The sequence below is a fragment of the Pristiophorus japonicus genome, unplaced genomic scaffold (assembly GCF_044704955.1).
Source record: "Pristiophorus japonicus isolate sPriJap1 unplaced genomic scaffold, sPriJap1.hap1 HAP1_SCAFFOLD_495, whole genome shotgun sequence".
Lineage (NCBI taxonomy): Eukaryota > Metazoa > Chordata > Chondrichthyes > Pristiophoridae > Pristiophorus > Pristiophorus japonicus.
The window spans coordinates 124,143-142,182 of record NW_027254401.1 but is presented as its reverse complement, the minus strand read 5'-3'; the positions used below and the strand labels follow the sequence as shown (position 1 = coordinate 142,182).

General features: G+C 46.6%; 1 pseudogene; it reads right to left on the bottom strand.

The window, feature by feature from the left end:
• Nucleotides 1-18,040, bottom strand: part of LOC139253658 (zinc finger protein 229-like) — an 81,076-nt pseudogene that overhangs the window by 9,841 nt on the left and 53,195 nt on the right.

Below are 18,040 nucleotides of genomic sequence, written 5' to 3'. Positions count from 1 at the left end.
GCAGGTACAGCAGGTGGTGAAGAAGGCAAATGGTATGTGGGCGTTCATAGCTAGCGGATTTGAGTATAGGAGCAGGGAGGTCTTACTGCAGTTGTGCAGGGCCTTAGTGAGGCCTCACCTGGAATATTGTGTTCAGTTTTGGTCTCCTAATCTGAGGAAGGGCGTTCTTGCTATTGAGGGAGTGCAGCGAAGGTTCACAGACTGATACCTAGGGTGGCAGGACTGACATATGAGGAGAAACTGGATCGACTGGGCCTTTATTCACTGGAATTTAGAAGGATGAGAGGGGATCTCATAGAAACATAGAAAATTCTGATGGGACTGGACAGGTTAGATGCAGGAAGAATGTTCCCGATGTTGGGGAAGTCCAGAACCAGGGGACCTTATCTTAGGATAAGGAGTAAGCCATTTAGGACTGAGATGAGGAGAAAGCTCTTCACTCAGAGAGTTATTAACCTGTGGAATTACCCTACTGCAGACAGTTGTTGATGCCAGTTGATTAGATATATTCAAGAGGGAGTTAGATATGGCCCTTACGGTTAAAGGGATCAAGGTGTATGGAGAGAAAGCAGGAAAGGGTTACTGAGGTGAATGATCAGCCATGATCTTATTGAATGGAGTGCAGGCTCTGCGAGCCGGTTGGCGCACTCCTGCTCCTATTTCTCATGGTCTCCGCCCCCCCCCCCCCCTGGAGCCTGTTTTTTCTCCTTGTCTCTAATGGGCACTGATCATTATCCCACCATTCACACCCTATCCTGACTAATGTTGTTCTAACTCCTGTCATTACCAATGAATTCGGCCCATCCTCCCTGTTGTCTCTCTAATCTCTCCTGCCTTCCCCCCTATCACAGACCTTCCCTGTTGTCCTTTCTCCCCCTCCCCCTTTCAGTGCTCCTTCAGGATCTGTTCTTTCCCAGCACTCTCCAGTTGTGACGGAGGGCCGCGGCCCCGCCCCCTCTGACGCTGCCCACATATGCTGCCTGAGCCGCGGACACTTCCAGCATCTTCTGTTTGTGTCGCCAGAGACACTTTCCCTTCAGCACCACGCGCCCTGGATTGTTCGCCGATTGATTGATTGGTGCCGCGGCCCCGCCCCCCCCCCCGCCGCTGATTGGCGCGGTGCAGCGCGCGCTGGGTGGGCTGGTGCCCCGCGCCGCCTCGCCATTGGCTGGGGAGGGCCTTGGTTGCTGTCGGGGGTTGCGGGGAGTTCGGCCGCCATCTTTGGGCAGCACGGGTCTGCCCGCCGCAGGGAGTGACAGGGGCGGGGCTTCCTCGACGTCACAATGCTTGCCATTGTCCCGCTGCAGGGCAGGGAGCATGCGCGGCGGCCATCTTACTGCAGGGAGGCCATCAGGTGCAGGATGGGGACCAGTGACATGAACACATGAGAACATCAGAAATAGGAGATGAGTCGGCATTTGGTCCCTGGAGCTTGCCACCATTCAATAAGATGATGGCTGCAGCATCTGGGGTGGTTCTCCTTGGAGCAGTTAAGGGTCAGGGCAGGTTTAACAGAGGTGCTCACAATCAGGTAGGTTTTAGATTGAGTCAGGGAACAGAGTGGTTCTCCTCACACAATCAGAGAACGGTTACAGCACGGAAGGCCATTCTGCCCGTCGAGACCTTGCCGGATCCCAGCTTGTCCCACTGCCCCGCCCTTTGCCCCCAGCCCTGCAAATGTTTTCTTTCAGATACTTATCCAACTCTCTTTTGAAAGCTGTTAGTGAGTCTGCCTCCACTACCCTTTCAGGCCCGAACTGGAATTCTTTGAGGATATAATGAGCATGGTGGATAGAGGTGTACCGATGGATGTGGTGTATTTAGATTTCCAAAAGGCATTCGATAAGGTGCCACAAAAAAGGTTACTGCAGAAGATAAAGGTACGCGGAGTCAGAGGAAATATATTAGCATGGATCGAAAATTGGCTGACTAACAGAAAGCAGAGAGTCGGGATAAATGGGTCCTTTTTGGGTTGGAAATCAGTGGTTAGTGGTGTGCCACAGGGATCGGTGCTGGGACTACAACTGTTTACAATATACATCGATGACCTGGAAGAGGGGACAGAGTGTAGTGCAACAAAATTTGCAGATGACACAAAGATTATTGGGAAAGCGGGTTGTGTAGAGGACACAGAGAGGCTGCAAAGAGATTTAGATAGATTAAGCGAATGGGCTAAGGTTTGGCAGATGGAATACAATGTCGGAAAGTGTGAGGTCATCCACCTTGGAAAAAAAAACAGTAAAAGGGAATATTATTTGAATGGGGAGAAATTACAACATGCTGCGGTGCAGAGGGACCTGGGGGTTCTTGTGCATGAATTCCAAAAAGTTAGTTTGCAGGTGCAGCAGGTAATCAGGAAGGCAAATGGAATGTTGGCCTTCATTGCGAGAGGGATGGAGTACAAAAGCAGGGAGGTCCTGCTGCAACTGTACAGGGTATTGGTGAGGCCGCACCTGGAGTACTGCATGCAGTTTTGGTCACCTTACTTAAGGAAGGATATACTAGTTTTGGAGTGGGTACAGAGAAGATTCACTAGGCTGATTCCGGAGATGAGGGGGTTACCTTATGATGATAGATTGAGTAGACTGGGTCTTTACTCGTTGGAGTTCAGAAGGATGAGGGGTGATCTTATAGAAACATTTAAAATAATGAAAGGGATAGACAAGATAGAGGCAGAGAGATTGTTTCCACTGGTCAGGGAGACTAGAACTAGGGAGCAGAGCATCAAAATACGAGGGAGCCAATTTAAAACCGAGTTGAGAAGGAATTTCTTCTCTCAGAGGGTTGTGAATCTGTGGGATGCTCTGCCCAAGGAAGCAGTTGAGGCCAGCTCATTGAATGTATTCAAATCACAGATAGATAGATTTTTAACCAATAAGGGAATTAAGGGTTACGGGGAGCGGGCGGGTAAGTGGAGCTGAGTTCACGGCCAGATCAGCCATGATTTTCTTGAATGGCGGAGCAGGCTCGAGGGGCTAGATGGCCTACTCCTGTTCCTAATTCTTATGTTCTTATGTTCTTATGTTCACTCGCCGCAGAAAAATTATTTTTCTTACATTGCCTTTGGTTCTTCTGCCAATTCGCTCGTGTACCAGCAGGTTGGATGAACCAGTGAATCCCTTGCCACACACGGGGCAGTTGAACGGCCTCTCTCCATTGTGACGGCATCGATGGGTTTCCATCGCAGAGGGGAAATTGAATACCCACATTTATACGGTTTCTCTGTGGTGCGGGTGTCCTTGTGTCTCTCCAGGTTGGACGATCAGTTGAAGCCTCGTCCACACACACAACATATGTACAGTTTCTCCCCGCTGTGGATGGTGCAATGTTTTTTCAGGCTGTGCAACTGGTAAAAGCTCTTTTCACAGGCAGTGCACTGGAACACTCTCACTCGGGTGTGTGTGTGTCTCGTCCATCCCACCTGCTGGTACACGAGCGAATTCACACTGGGGAGAGGCCGTTCAACTGCCCTGAGTGTAGTTTCTTTGTGTGCCTTACCCGCAGTCTACCAATCAGTGCACCATAGGAGAAGGCCGGGGAACGGAAGGAGCAGCATGTCTACCTGGCCTAGCAGTCTGTGCGGCCCCTAGGAGCAGGCCGGGTAGCAGAAAGAGAAGCATGGCAGCCTAGCCCAGAAGACGTAGCGGCCCCCGACCTGCAAGCACCATCGGAGCAGGCCAGCGAGCGGACGCAGCATCGTGGTGGCCTAGACCAGCAGTCTGAGTGGCCCCCAGCCTGTGACCACCATTGAAGCAGGCCGATGAGTGGAAGGAGCAGCGTGGTGGCCTGGCCCAGCAGGGTGAGTGGCCCCCGGCCTGCAAGCACCATTGGAGCAGGCCAGGGAGTGGAAGGAGCAACGTGGCAGCACACCACTCCAGGGAGCTCACATGCTGCAGCAGGAGAGCAACGGCAGTGAAAAGGGACGTTACCAAGGTCCAGGTCAGTGATTGGAGCATGGGCAGGTACAGCAGGAGCGGCGAGGTCGGGGCGAAGGAGTGGCGAGAAATTGTAGAGGGACGTGATCGGGGCCCAGGAGAGGCGCAAGTTTAGGGCCCAGAAGAGGCGAGGACCCAGGTGCAGCACGGACCAGTCCACACTGCGATTTGTGTGCACACTAGGTCCGTGCAGCAGAGCTGGTTTCCAGTCGTCTTGATTAATCTTTGCCAGTGGACCGAGACCTAGCTCTGTCAAGGCCATGTGGTGGCTGGCATGCAACGGTCACCACACGTTAAAAATTCCACACACAGCATCTTCCACCCTTTAAGATTTAGTTTGGACCTGGAATTTTAGGTCCTTCATTGAAACACCTGTGAACTTTTTAACGTGGAAGCAAGTCATCCTCTATTCGAGGGACTGCCTATGATGATGATGATCTTCTGCCAATCACCATAAATCTGTCTCCTCTGGTTCTCACCCCTTCCGCCAGTGGGAACAGTACATAAGAACATAAGAATTAGGAACAGGAGTAGGCCATCTAGCCCCTCGAGCCTGCTCTTCCACTCAACAGGATCATGGCTGATCTGGCCGTGGACTCAGCTCCACTTACCCGCCCGCTCCCTATAACCCTTAACTCCCTTACTGCTTAAAAATCTATCGATCTGTGATTTGAATACATTCAATGAGCTAGCCTCAACTGCTTCCTTGGGCAGAGAATTCCACAGATTCACAACCTTCTGGGAGAAGAAATTCCTTCTCAACTCGGTTTTAAATTGGCTCCCTCGTATTTTGATGCTCTGCTCCCTAGTTCTAGTCTCCCTGACCAGTGGAAACAATCTCTCTGCCTCTATCTTGTCTATCCCTTTCATTATTTTAAATGTTTCTATAAGATCACCCCTCATCCTTCTGAACTCCAACGAGTAAAGACCCATTCTACTCAATCTATCATCATAAGGTAACCCCCTCATCTCCGGAATCAGCCTAGTGAATCGCCTCTGTACCCGCTCCAAAGCTAGTATATCCTTCCTTAAGTAAGGTGACCAAAACTGCATGCAGTACTCCAGTTGCGGCCTCACCAATACCCTGTACAGTTGCAGCAGGACCTCCCTGCTTTTGTACTCCATCCCTCTCGCAATGAAGACCAACATTCCATTTGCCTTCCTGATTACCTGCTGCACCTGCAAACTAACTTTTTGGAATTCATGCACAAGGACCCCCAGATCCCTCTGCACCGCAGCATGTTGTAATTTCTCCCCATTCAAATAATATTCCCTTTTACTGTTTTTTTTTCCAAGGTGGATGACCTCACATTTTCTGACATTGTATTCCATCTGCCAAACCTTAGCCCATTCGCTTAATCTATCTAAATCTCTTTGCAGCCTCTCTGTGTCTTCCACACAGCTCGCTTTCCCACTAATCTTTGTGTCATCTGCAAATTTTGTAACACGACACTCTGTCCCCTCTTCCAGGTCATCTATGTATATTGTATACAGTTGTGGTCCCAGCACCGATCCCTGTGGCACACCACTAACCACTGATTTCCAACCTGAAAAGGACCCATTTATCCCGACTCCCTGCTTTCTGTTAGTTAGCCAATTCTCTATTCATGCTAATACATTTCCTCTGACTCCGCATACCTTTATCTTCTGCAGTAACCTTTTGTGTGGCACCTTATCGAATGCCTTTTGGAAATCTAAATACATCACATCCATCGGTACACCTCTATCCACCATGCTCATTATATCCTCAAAGAATTCCAGTAAATTAGTTAAACATGATTTCCCCTTCATGAATCCATGTTGCATCTGCTTGATTGCACTATTCCTATCTAGATGTCCCTCTATTTCTTCCTTAATGATAGCTTCAAGCATTTTCCCCACTACAGATGTTAAACTAACTGGTCTATAGTTACCTGCCTTTTGTCTGCCCCCCTTTTTAAACAGAGGCATTACATTAGCTGCTTTCCAATCCGATGGTACCTCCCCAGAGTCCAGAGAATTTTGGTAGACTATAACGAACGCATCTGCTATAACTTCTGCCATCTCTTTTAATACCCAGGGATGCATTTCATCAGGACCAGGCGACTTGTCTACCTTGAGTCCCATTAGCCTGTCCAGCACACCCTCCCTAGTGATGGTGATTGTCTCAAGGTCCTCCCTTCCCACATTCCTGTGACCAGCAATTTTTGGCATGGTTTTTGTGTCTTCCACTGTGAACACCGAAGCAAAATAATTGTTTAAGGTCTCAGCCATTTCCACATTTCCCATTATTAAATCCCCCTTCTCATCTTCTAAGTGACCAACATTTACTTTAGTCACTCTTTTCCGTTTTATATATCGGTAAAAGCTTTTACTATCTGTTTTTATGTTTTGCACAAGTTTACTTTCGTAATCTATCTTTCCTTTCTTTATTGCTTTCTTAGTCAATCTTTGCTGTCATTTAAAATTTTCCCAATCTTCTAGTTTCCCACTAACCTTGGCCACCTTATACGCATTGGTTTTTAATTTGATACTCTCCTTTATTTCCTTGGTTATCCATGGCTGGTTATCGCTTCTCTTACCGCCGTTCTTTTTCACTGGAATATATTTTTTGTTGCGCACTATGAAAGAGCTCCTTAAAAGTCCTCCACTGTTCCTCAATTGTGCCACCGTTTAGTCTGTGTTCCCAGTCTAATTTAGCCAACTCTGCCCTCATCCCACTGTAGTCCCCTCGATTTAAGCATAGTCTGAAAGCTCGGTGCCTCAATGCAAGGAGTATTCGGAACCCAGGAGTGGGCTCTGAGCTCGTTAGAGTGGGTGAGAGCACAGATGAACAGGACCCCAAGAAAGAATGCAAAAGGCAGGATGCAACAGAGCAGAGTAGCACTGGGGTAAGTGTAAACCACAAGGTGATAAGAAGGGACAATATGTAATGAATATAAAGGGGCTGCAGGAGGGGTCAAAACTAAAAATCATGGTTTAAAAACTAGTATTAAAACATTTTACCTAAACGCACGCAGCATTCGAAATATAGTAAATGAGTTGATGGCACAAATCATTACAAATGGGTAGTGCAGGGGTCCCCTGCGGTCATCCCCCTGCAAAACAGATACAATGCTTTGAGTACTGTTGAGGGGGATGACTCATCAGGGGAGGGCAGCAGCAGCCAAGTTCATGGCACCGTGGCTGGCTCTGTTGCACAAGAGGGCAGGAAAAAGAGTGGGAGAGCGATAGTGATAGGGGATTCAATTGTAAGGGGAACAGATATGCGTTTCTGCGGCCGCAACCGAGACTCCAGGATGGTATGTTGCCTCCCTGGTGCAAGGGTCAAGGATGTCTCGGAGTGGGTACAGGACATTCTGAAAAGGGAGGGAGAACAGCCAGTTGTCGTGGTGCACATTGGTACCAACGACATAGGTAAAAAAAAAAGGGATGAGGTCCTACGAGACGAATTTAAGGAGCTAGGAGCTAAATTAAAAAGTAGGACCTCAAAAGTAGTAATCTCGGGATTGCTACCAGTGTCACGTGCTAGTCAGAGTAGTAATCGCAGGATAGCTCAGATGAATACGTGGCTTGGGCAGTGGTGCAGCAGGGAAGGATTCAAATTCCTGGGGCATTGGAACCGGTGCTGGGGGAGGTGGGACCAGTACGAAGCGGACAGTCTGCACCTGGGCAGGACCGGAACTAATGTCCGAGGGGGAATGTTTGCTCGTGCTGTTGGGGAGGAGTTAAACTAATATGGCAGGGGGATGGGAACCAAAGCAGGGAGAGAGAGGGAAACAAAATGGAGACAGAAGCAAAAGACAGAAAGGAGATGAGTAAAAGTGGAGGGCAGAGAAACCCAAGGCAAAAAACAAAAAGGGCCAATGTACAGCAAAATTCTAAAGGGTCAAAGTGTAATAAAAAGGCAAGCATGAAAGCTCGATGCCTCAATGCGAGGAGTATTCGGAACCTAGCAGAGGGCTCTTAGCTAGTTAGAGTGGGTGAGAGCGCAGAGGAACAGGATCCCAAGAAAGAATGCAAAAGGCAGTATGCAACAGAGCAGAGTAGCACTGGGGTAAGTGCAAACCACAAGATGATAAGAAGGGACAATATGTATGAATATAAAGGGGCTGCAGGAGGGGTCAAAACTAAAAATCATGGTTTAAAAACTAGTATTAAAACACATTACCAAAACGCATGCAGCATTTGAAATAAAGTAAATAAGTTGACGGCACAAATCATTACAAATGGGGATGATTTGGTGGCCATTACAGAAACGTGGTTGCAGGGTGGCCAAGACTGGGAATTAAACATACAGGGGTATCTGACAATTCGGAAGGATAGACAAGAAGGGAAAGGAGGTGGGTTAGCTCTGTTAATAAAGGATGATATTAGGGCAGTTGTGAGAGATGATATTGGCTCTAATGAACAAGATGTTGAATCATTGTGGGTGGAGATTAGAGAGAGTAAGGGGAAAAAGTCACTGGTGGGCGTAGTTTATAGGCCCCCAAATAATAACTTCATGGTGGGGCAGACAATAATCAAGGGAATAATGGAGGCATGTGAAAAAGGAACGGCAGTAATCATGGGGGATTTTAACCTACATATCGATTGGTCAAATCAAATCGCATGGGGTAGCCTTGAGGAGGAATTCATAGAATGCATACGGGATTGTTTCTTAGAACAGTATGTAACAGAACCTACAAGGGAGCAAGCTATCTTAGATCTGGTCCTGTGTAATGAGACAGGAATAATAAACGATCTCCTAGTAAAAGATCCTCTCGGAATGAGTGATCACAGTATGGTTGAATTTGTAATACAGATTGAGGGTGAGGAAGTAGTATCTCAAACGAGCGTACTATGCTTAAACAAAGGGGACTACAGTGGGATGAGGGCACAGTTGGCTGAAGTAGACTGGAAACACAGACTAAACAGTGGCACAATTGAGGAACAGTGGAGGACTTTTAAGGAGCTCTTTCATAGTGCTCAACACAAATATATTCCAGTGAAAAAGGAGGGCGGTAAGAGAAGGGATAACCAGCCGTGGATAACCAAGGAAATAAAGGAGAGTATCAAATTAAAAACCAATGCGTATAAAGTGGCCAAGGTTAGTGGGAAACTAGAAGATTGGGAAAATATTAAACGACAGCAAAGAATGACTAAGAAAGCAATAAAGAAAGGAAAGATAGATTACGAAAGTAAACTTGCGCAAAACATAAAAACAGATAGTAAAAGCTTTTACCGATATATAAAACGGAAGAGAGTGACTAAAGTAAATGTTGGTCCCTTAGAAGATGAGAAGGGGGATTTAATAATGGGAAATGTGGAAATAGCTGAGACCTTAAACAATTATTTTTTTTCGGTGTTCACAGTGGAAGACGCAAAAACCATGCCAAAAATTGCTGGTCACAGGAATGTGGGAAGGGAGGACCTTAAGACAATCACTGTCACTAGGGAGGTAGTGCTGGACAGGCTAATGGGACTCAAGGTAGACAAGTCCCCTGGTCCTGATGAAATGTATCCCAGGGTATTAAAAGAGATGGCAGAAGTTATAGCAGATGCATTCATTATAATCTACCAAAATTCTCTGGACTCTGGGGAGGTACCAGCGGATTGGAAAGCAGCGAATGCAACGCCTCTGTTTAAAAAAGGGGGCAGACAAAAGGCAGGTAACTATCGGCTGGTTAGTTTAACATCTGTAGTGGGGAAAATGCTTGAAGCTATCATTAAGGAAGAAACAGCGGGACATCTAGATAGGAATATTGCAATCAAGCAGACGCAACATGGATTCATGAAGGGGAAATCATGTTTAACTAACTTACTGGAATTTTTTGAGGATATAACGAGCATGGTGGATAGAGTGTACCGATGGATGTGATGTATTTAGATTTCCAAAAGGCATTCGATAAGGTGCCACACAAAAGGTTACTGCTGAAAATAAAGGTATGCGGAGTCAGAGGAAATGTATTAGCATGGATTGAGAATTGGCTGGCTAAGAGAAAGCAGAGAGTCGGGATAAATGGGTCCTTTTCGGGTTGGAAATCGGTGGTTAGTGGTGTGCCACAGTGATCGATGCTGGGACCACAGCTGTTTACAATATACATAAGTGACCTGGAAGAGGGGACAGAGTGTAGTGTAACAAAATTTGCAGATGACACAAAGATTATTGGGAAAGCGGGTTGTGTAGAGGACACAGAGAGGCTGCAAAAAGATTTGGATAGGTTAAGCGAATGGGCTAAGGTTTGGCAGATGGAATACAATGTCAGAAAATGTGAGGTCATCCACCTTGGGAAAAAAAACAGTAAAAGGGAATATTATTTGAATGGGGAGAAATTACAACATGCTGCGGGGCAGAGGGACCTGGGGGTCCTTGTGCATGAAACTCTTTTTGGAGTTCACCTGCAAAACATAAAAACATTAAACGGTGCCACCCGACCTGGGTGACACTCCAGACATTTACAAGGCCCTTTTTCCCCCCCCCCCCTTTTTTTTTTTTTTTGGTGTTTTTCTTTTTTCTTTTTTTTTTTGGGCACTAAAATCACAATTTTCCCCAGTGCCCCCTATAAAAGGGAAGGGGGACACTAAAAGCACCGGCAATTAAAACAAATTAAACTTAAAAACGTAAAATCAAATTAAAATTTGGTTGCCGGGCGTGATGATGCACTCCAGTCCCTCCGGTGCCCACCTCTCGCGGAAGGCCGCGAGCGTACCGGTGGACACCGCGTGCTCCATCTCCAAGGACACCCTGGACCGGATGTAAGAGCGGAAGAGAGGCAGGCAGTCAGGTTGAACAACCCCCTCGACTGCCCGCTGCCTGGACCGGCTGATGGCACCCTTGGCCGTGCCCAGGAGCAGTCCTACGAGGAGGCCCTCGGACCTACCCGCTCCCCTCCGCACAGTGTGTCCTTGTGCATGAATTCCAAAAAAGTTAGTTTGCAGGTGCAGCAGGTAATCAGGAAGGCAAATGGAATGTTGGCCTTCATTACGAGAGGGATGGAGTACAAAAGCAGGGAGGTCCTGCTGCAACTGTACAGAGTATTGGTGAGGCCGCACCTGGAGTACTGCGTGCAGTTTTGGTCACCTTACTTAAGGAAGGATATACTAGCCTTGGAGGGGGTACAGAGGCGATTCACTAGGCTGATTCCGGAGATGAGGGGGTTACCTTTTGATGATAGATTGAGTAGACTGGGTCTTTACTCGTTGGAGTTCAGAAGGATGAGGGGTGATCTTATAGAAACATTTAAAATGATGAAAGGGATAGACAAGATAGAGGCAGAGAGGTTGTTTCCACTGGTCGGGGAGACTAGAACTAGGGGGCACAGCCTCAAAATACGGGGGAGCCAATTTAAAACCAAGTTGAGAAGGAATTTCTTCTCCCAGAGGGTTGTGAATCTGTGGGATTCTCTGCCCAAGGAAGCAGTTGAGGCTAGCTCATTGAATGTATTCAAATCATATAGATTGTTAACCAATAAAAGAATTAAGGGTTATGGGGGCGGGCAGGTATGTGGAGCTGAGTCCACGGCCAGATCAGCCATGATCTTTTTGAATGGCAGAGCAGGCTCGAGGGGCTAGATGGCCTACTCCTGTTCCTAATTCTTATGTTCTTATGTTCTTATGTACACTCGTTTGAGACACTACTTCCTCACCCTCAATCTGTATTACAAATTGAACCATACTGTGATCACTCATTCCGAGAGGATCTTTTACTTGGAGATCGTTTATTATTCCTGTCTCATTACACAGGAGCAGATCCAAGATAGCTTGCTCCCTTGTAGGTTCTGTAACATACTGTTCTAAGAAACAATCCCGTATGCATTCTATGAATTCCTCCTCAAAGCTACCCCATGCAATTTGATTTGACCAATCGATATGTAGGTTAAAATCCCCCATGATTACTGCCGTTCCTTTTTCACATGCCTCCATTATTCCCTTGATTATTGTCCGCCCCACCGTGAAGTTATTATTTGGGGGCCTATAAACGACACCCACCAGTGACTTTTTCCCCTCACTATCTCTAATCTCCACCCACAATGATTCAACATTTTGTTCATTAGAGCCAATATCGTCTCTCACAACTGCCCTGATATTATCCTTTATTAACAGAGCTACCCCACGTCCTTTCCCTTCTTGTCTATCTTTCCGAATTGTCAGATACCCCTGTATGTTTAATTCTCAGTCTTGGCCACCCTGCAACCCTATCTAATCTGTCTGGATCCCTCATGATTTTGAACACCTCTATCAATTCTGCTCTCAACCTTCTCTGCTCAAGGAAGAACAACCCCAGCTTCTCCAGTCTATCCACGTAACTGAAGTCCCTCATCTCGTGAATCATTCTTGTAAATCTTTTGTGCACCCTCTCTAAGGCCTTCACATCATAATGTGCGGTGACCAGAATTGGACACACTGCTCCAGTTGAGGCTGAACCAGTGTTTTACAAAGGTTCATCATAACCTCCTTGCTTTTGTATGCCTCACCTCTGTGATGCCCAGGATCCTGTAAGTTTTTAACTGCTTTCTCAACCTTTTCTGCCACCTTCAGCGATTTGTGTGCGTAAACCCGCAGTTCTCACTGTTCATGCACCCCATTTAGGATTGTACCCTTTAGTTTATATTGCCTCTCCTCATTCATTTATTCATGCTTCTCTAATTTTATTTCTTAACTCAAATTCACCGCCTCAATTTATTACTTCCTCTGCGCCCGTCAACTTAATCTGGCAGCATAATGTTGGCGAGTGTTAATTGATTGCCCTGGGAACCAACAGGAAGAGAGCTCAGAGATCGGTGGTGTTATGCTCATAATAAAGTAATTCAACTGAGTATTGTGGACAATGAGTAAGTGTGACCTTAGCTCCTTTATTCAGACTCCAGAGTGTTGGTACAGTGTGGGAGGCCAGCTTATATACAGTGCTCCAAAGGGATGCTGGGATCCAACAGGTAAGCCCTCTGGTGGTAGTATTATACAGGTTGCCTGGGGTTGCATACATGACATCACTCCCTCCCAAAGTCAATAGTACTCTTATTTACAGGGTGAGACGATTTGGGGTTTTTCGCTCCCTTGTCGATAGACTCAGTAGAAATGCGGGTGTGAGTGAGTTGGTTGGTTCTTCACTGGGCTGCTGGACAGCTGGACAGCTGGCCTTGCTGGGCTGCTGGGGATGGTGAGTTCAGTTTCGTGGTCAACCGTGATGTCGGTTGCCACTTGTGTGTATGTTGGAGGGTCGAAGTTGGAGTCCTCATCGGGTTGCTCGTGGCTGTTTGTGAATCACAGTTTGATTTGATCCAAAGCCTTTTTGAATATTAGTCCATTGGCAAGTTTGACCTGAAACACCCTAATCTCTTCTTTGGCTATGACAGTGCCAGCAAGCCATTTGGGACCATATCCATAACTGAGTACAAATACAGGGTCATTGATTCAATATCATGTGACAAGTTTGCGCGATCATGGTAGATGCTTTATTGATGCCACCTGTCCTCGATGTGATCATGGAGATCAGGGTGGACAAGAGAGAGCCTTGTTTTGAGCGCCCTTTTCATGAGCAGCTCGGCTGGAGGAACCCCGGTGAGCGAGTGGGGTCTGGTGCAGTAGCTGAGCAGGACTCGGGTGAGGCGGGTTTGCAGGGAACCTTCCAACACGCATTTCAAGCTTTGCTTGATGGTCTGGACTGCACATTCTGCCTGACCATTGAATGTGGGCTTGAACGGGGCAGATGTGAAGTGCTTGATCCTATTGCGGGTCATGAATTCCTTGAATTCAGCACTGATGAAGTATGGCCCATTGTCACTGACAAGGACATCGGGCAGGCCATGTGTGGCAAACATGGCTCGTAGGTTTTCGATGTGGCAGTGGGAACATGCTTACAGACATTATTACACATTCAATCCATTTTGAATAAGCATCCACAACAACCAAAAACAGGAATGGGCCGCAAAGTCAACGTGGATCCTCGACCACGGTTTGGAGTGCCATGATCACAAACTTAGCGGTGCCTCTCTTGGTGTATTACTCAGTTGAGAGCAACTGTTGCATTGGCGCATGCACAACTCTAAGTCTACCTTGATGCCGGGCCACCACACATGGGATCTGGCTATAGCTTTCATCATTATTATCCCTGGATGGGTACTGTGTAGGTCGCGTATGAACGTTTCCCTGACAGGGGGATGGGAACCTATGCACAGAGACAGAGGGAAATAAAATGGGGGCAGAAGCAAAAGATAGAAAGGAGAATAGTAAAAGTGGAGGGCAGAGAAACCCAAGGCAAAAATCAAAAAGGGCCATATTACAGCAAAATTCTAAAGGGGCAAAGAGTGTTAAAAAGACAAGCCTGAAGGCTCTGTGCCTCAATACGAGGAGTATTCGTAATAAGGTGGATGAATTAACTGCGCAGGCAGCTATTAAAGATTATGATATAATTGGGATTACGGAGACATAGCTCCAGGGTGACCGAGGCAGGGAACTCAACATCCAGGGGTATTCAACATTCAGGAAGGATAGACAGAAAGGAAAAGGAGGTGGGGTAGCGTTGTTGGTTAAAGAGCAAATTAATGCAACAGTCAGAAAGGACATTAGCTTGGATGATGTGGAATCTGTATGGGTAGAGCTGCAGAATATCAAAGGGCAGAAAACGCTAGTGGGAGTTGTGTACAGACCACCAAACAATAGTAATGAGGTTCGGAATGGCATCAAGCAAGAAATTAGCGATAGAGCAGTTATCATGGGCGACTTTAATCTACATCTAGATTGGGTTAACCAAGGTGGTAGCAATGCGGTGGAGCAGGATTTCCTGGAGTGTATGAGGGATGGCTTTCTAGTTCAATATGTCGAGGAACCAACTGGAGAGTTGGCCATACTAGACTGGGTGTTGTGTAATGAGAGAGGATTAATTAGCAATCTAGTTGTGCGAGGCCCCCTGGGGAAGAGTGACCATAATATGGTAGAATTCTTTATTAAGATGGAGAGTGACAGGGTTAATTCAGAGACTAGTGTCCCGAACTTAAGGAAAGGTAACTTCAATGGTATGAGACGTGAATCGGCTAGGATAGACTGGCAAATAATACTTAAAGGGTTGACAGTGGATAGGCAATGGCAGACATTTATAGATTACATGGATGAATTTCAACAATTGTACATCCCTGTCTGGAGTAAAAAATAAAAAGGGGAAGGTAGCTCAACCGTGGCTAACAAGGGAAATTAGGGATAATGTTAAATCCAAGGAAGAGGCATATAAATTGGCCAGAAAAAGCAGCAAATCTGAGGACTGGGAGAAATTTAGAATGCAGCAGAGGAGGTCAAAGGGTCTAATTAGGAGGGGAAAATAAAGTATGAGAGGAAGCTTGCAGAGAACATTTAAACTGACTGCAAAAGCTTTTATAGATATGTGAAGAGAAAAAGATTAGTGAAGACCAACGTAGGTCCTTTGCAGACAGAATCTGGTGAATTTATATGGGAAACAAAGAAATGGCAGACCAATTGAACAAATACTTTGGTTCTGCCTTCACTAAGGAAGACACAAATAACCTTCCGGAAATACTAGGGATTCGAGGGTCTAGCAAAAAGGAGGAACTGAAGGAAATCCTTATTAGTCAGGAAATTGTGTTTGGGAAATTGATGGGATTGAAGGCCGATAAATCTCAAGGGGCTGATAGGCTGCATCCCAGAGTACTTAAGGCCCGAGAAATAGTGGATGCATTGGTGATCATTTCCCAACATTCTATTGTCTCTGGATCAGTTCCTATGGACTAGAGGGTAGCAAAGTAACACCACTTTTTTAAAAAGGAGGGAGAGAGAAAACAGGGAATTCTAGACTGGTTAGCCTTACATCGGTGGTGGGGAAAATGTTGGAATCAATTATTAAAGATGAAATAGCAGCGCATTTGGAAAGCAGTGACAGGATCGGTCCAAGTCAGCATGGATTTATGAAAGGGAAATCATGCTTGACAAATCTTCTAGAATTTTTAGAGGATGTAACTAGTAGAGTGGACACAGTGGATGTGGTGTATGTGGACTTGCAAAAGGCTTTTGCCAAGGTCCCACACAAGAGATTAGTGTGCAAAATTAAAGCACATGGTATTGGGTTTAATGTATTGACGTGGATAGAGAACTGGTTGGCAGACAAGAAGCAGAGAGTCGGAATAAACGGGTCCTTTTCAGAATGGCAGGCAGTGACTAGTGGAGTGCCGCAGAGCTGAGTGCTGGAACCCCAGCTATTTACAATATACATCAATGATTTAGATGAGGGCATTGAGTATAATATCGCCAAGTTTGCAGATGACACTAAGCTGGGTGGCGGTGTGAGCTGTGAGGAGGATGCTAAGAAACTGCAGGGTGACTTGGACAGGTTAGGTGAGTGGGCAAATGCATGGGAGATGCAGTATAATGTGGATAAATGTGAGGTTATCCACTTTGGTGGCAAAAACAGGAAGGCAGAATATTATCTGAATGGTGACAGATTAGGAAAAGGGGAGGTGCATTGAGAAATGGGTGTCATGGTACATCAGTCATTGAAGTTTGGCATGCAGGTACAGCAGGCAGTGAAGGTGGCAAATGGCATGTTGGCCTTCATAGCTAGAGGATTTGAGTATAGGAGCAGGGAGGTCTTACTGCAGTTGTACAGGGCCTTGCTGACGCCACACCTGGAATATTGTGTTAGTTTTGGTCTCCAAATCTGAGGAAGGACGTTCTTGCTATTGAGGGAGTGCAGCGAAGGTTCACCAGACTGATTCCCGGGATGGCAGGACTGACATATCAAGAAAGACTGGATCAACTGGGCTTGTATCCACTGGAGTTTAGAAGAATGAGAGGGGGTCTCATGGAAACATATAAAATTCTGATGGGACTGGACAAGTTCGAGGCAGGAAGAATTTTCCCGTTGCTGGGGAGTTCCAGAACCAGGGGTCACAGTCTAAGAAAAAGGGGTAAGCCATTTAGGACCGAGATGAGGAGAAACTTCTTCACTCAGAGAATTGTGAACCTGTGGAATTCTCTATCGCAGAAAGTTGTTGAGTCCAGTTCGTTAGATATATTCAAAAAAGAGTTAGATATGGTCCTTACAGCCAAAGGGATCAAGGGGTATGGAGAGAAAGCGGAAAGGGGTACTGAGGTTGAATGATTAGCCATGATCTTATTGAATGGCGGTGCAGGCTCGAAGGGCCATTTGGGCTGCTCTGCATCTAATTTCTATGTTTCTATGACTCTCGGGCAAAACCACGAGATTACCCCACAAAAGAAAGTGCACCTGTATGGACATTTCGTCTTTGCTCCATTGGAACTGCTTGATCTTTCATGCATTTCCGCTGGGACGCTGGACCAGCTCCCATGGAGGACACAGTTTTTTACAAGGGATAGTAAAGGATCCTGGCTGGTTTAGATCCTGATCTGGCAGGCTGGAACGGGTGCCTTTTCGTTTGCAAATGCATCCATCACCAAGAGCAAGTCTGCAGGCTGTGCCATTTCCACCCCGGTGGTGGGCAATGGTAGCCAACTGAGAGCATCAGTGCATTTCTCTGCCTGGTCTGTGGTGGATTACATAGTTGTATGCAGCCAGCATGAGCACCCATGTTTGGATGCGGGCAGAGGCATTGGTATTAATCCCTTTGCTCTCTGAGAATAGCGATATGAGCGGCTTATGGTCAGTTTCCAGCTCAAACATGAGACCAAACATGAGATACTGGTGCATTTGTTTCACCCCGTAAACGCATGCCAGAGCTTCTTTTTCAATCATGCTATAGACCCTTTTGGCCTTGGACAAGCTCCTGGACGCATAGGCGACTTGTGGCAATGTTCCCGATTCGTTAGCTTGTTGTAACACACACCGGATCCCGTATGAAGACACATCGCAAGCTAGCACTAAACGTTTACATGGGTTATACAAGACAAGCAGTTTGTTGGAACATAACAGGTTTCTGGCTTTCTCAAAAGCAGCCTCTTGTGATTTCCCCCATATCCAGTTGTCTCCCTTGCGTAGCACATGTAGGGGTTCTAGCAAGGTGCGTAAACCGGGTAGGAAATGACCAAAATAGTTGAGGAGTCCCCAGAACGACCTCAGCTCTGTCACGTTCTGTGGTCTCGGCATGTTCTTGATGGCTCTTCTGTCTTGGTGTCGGTTGGTCTGATGCCGTCTGCCGCGGTTCTTCTTCCTAAGAACTCGA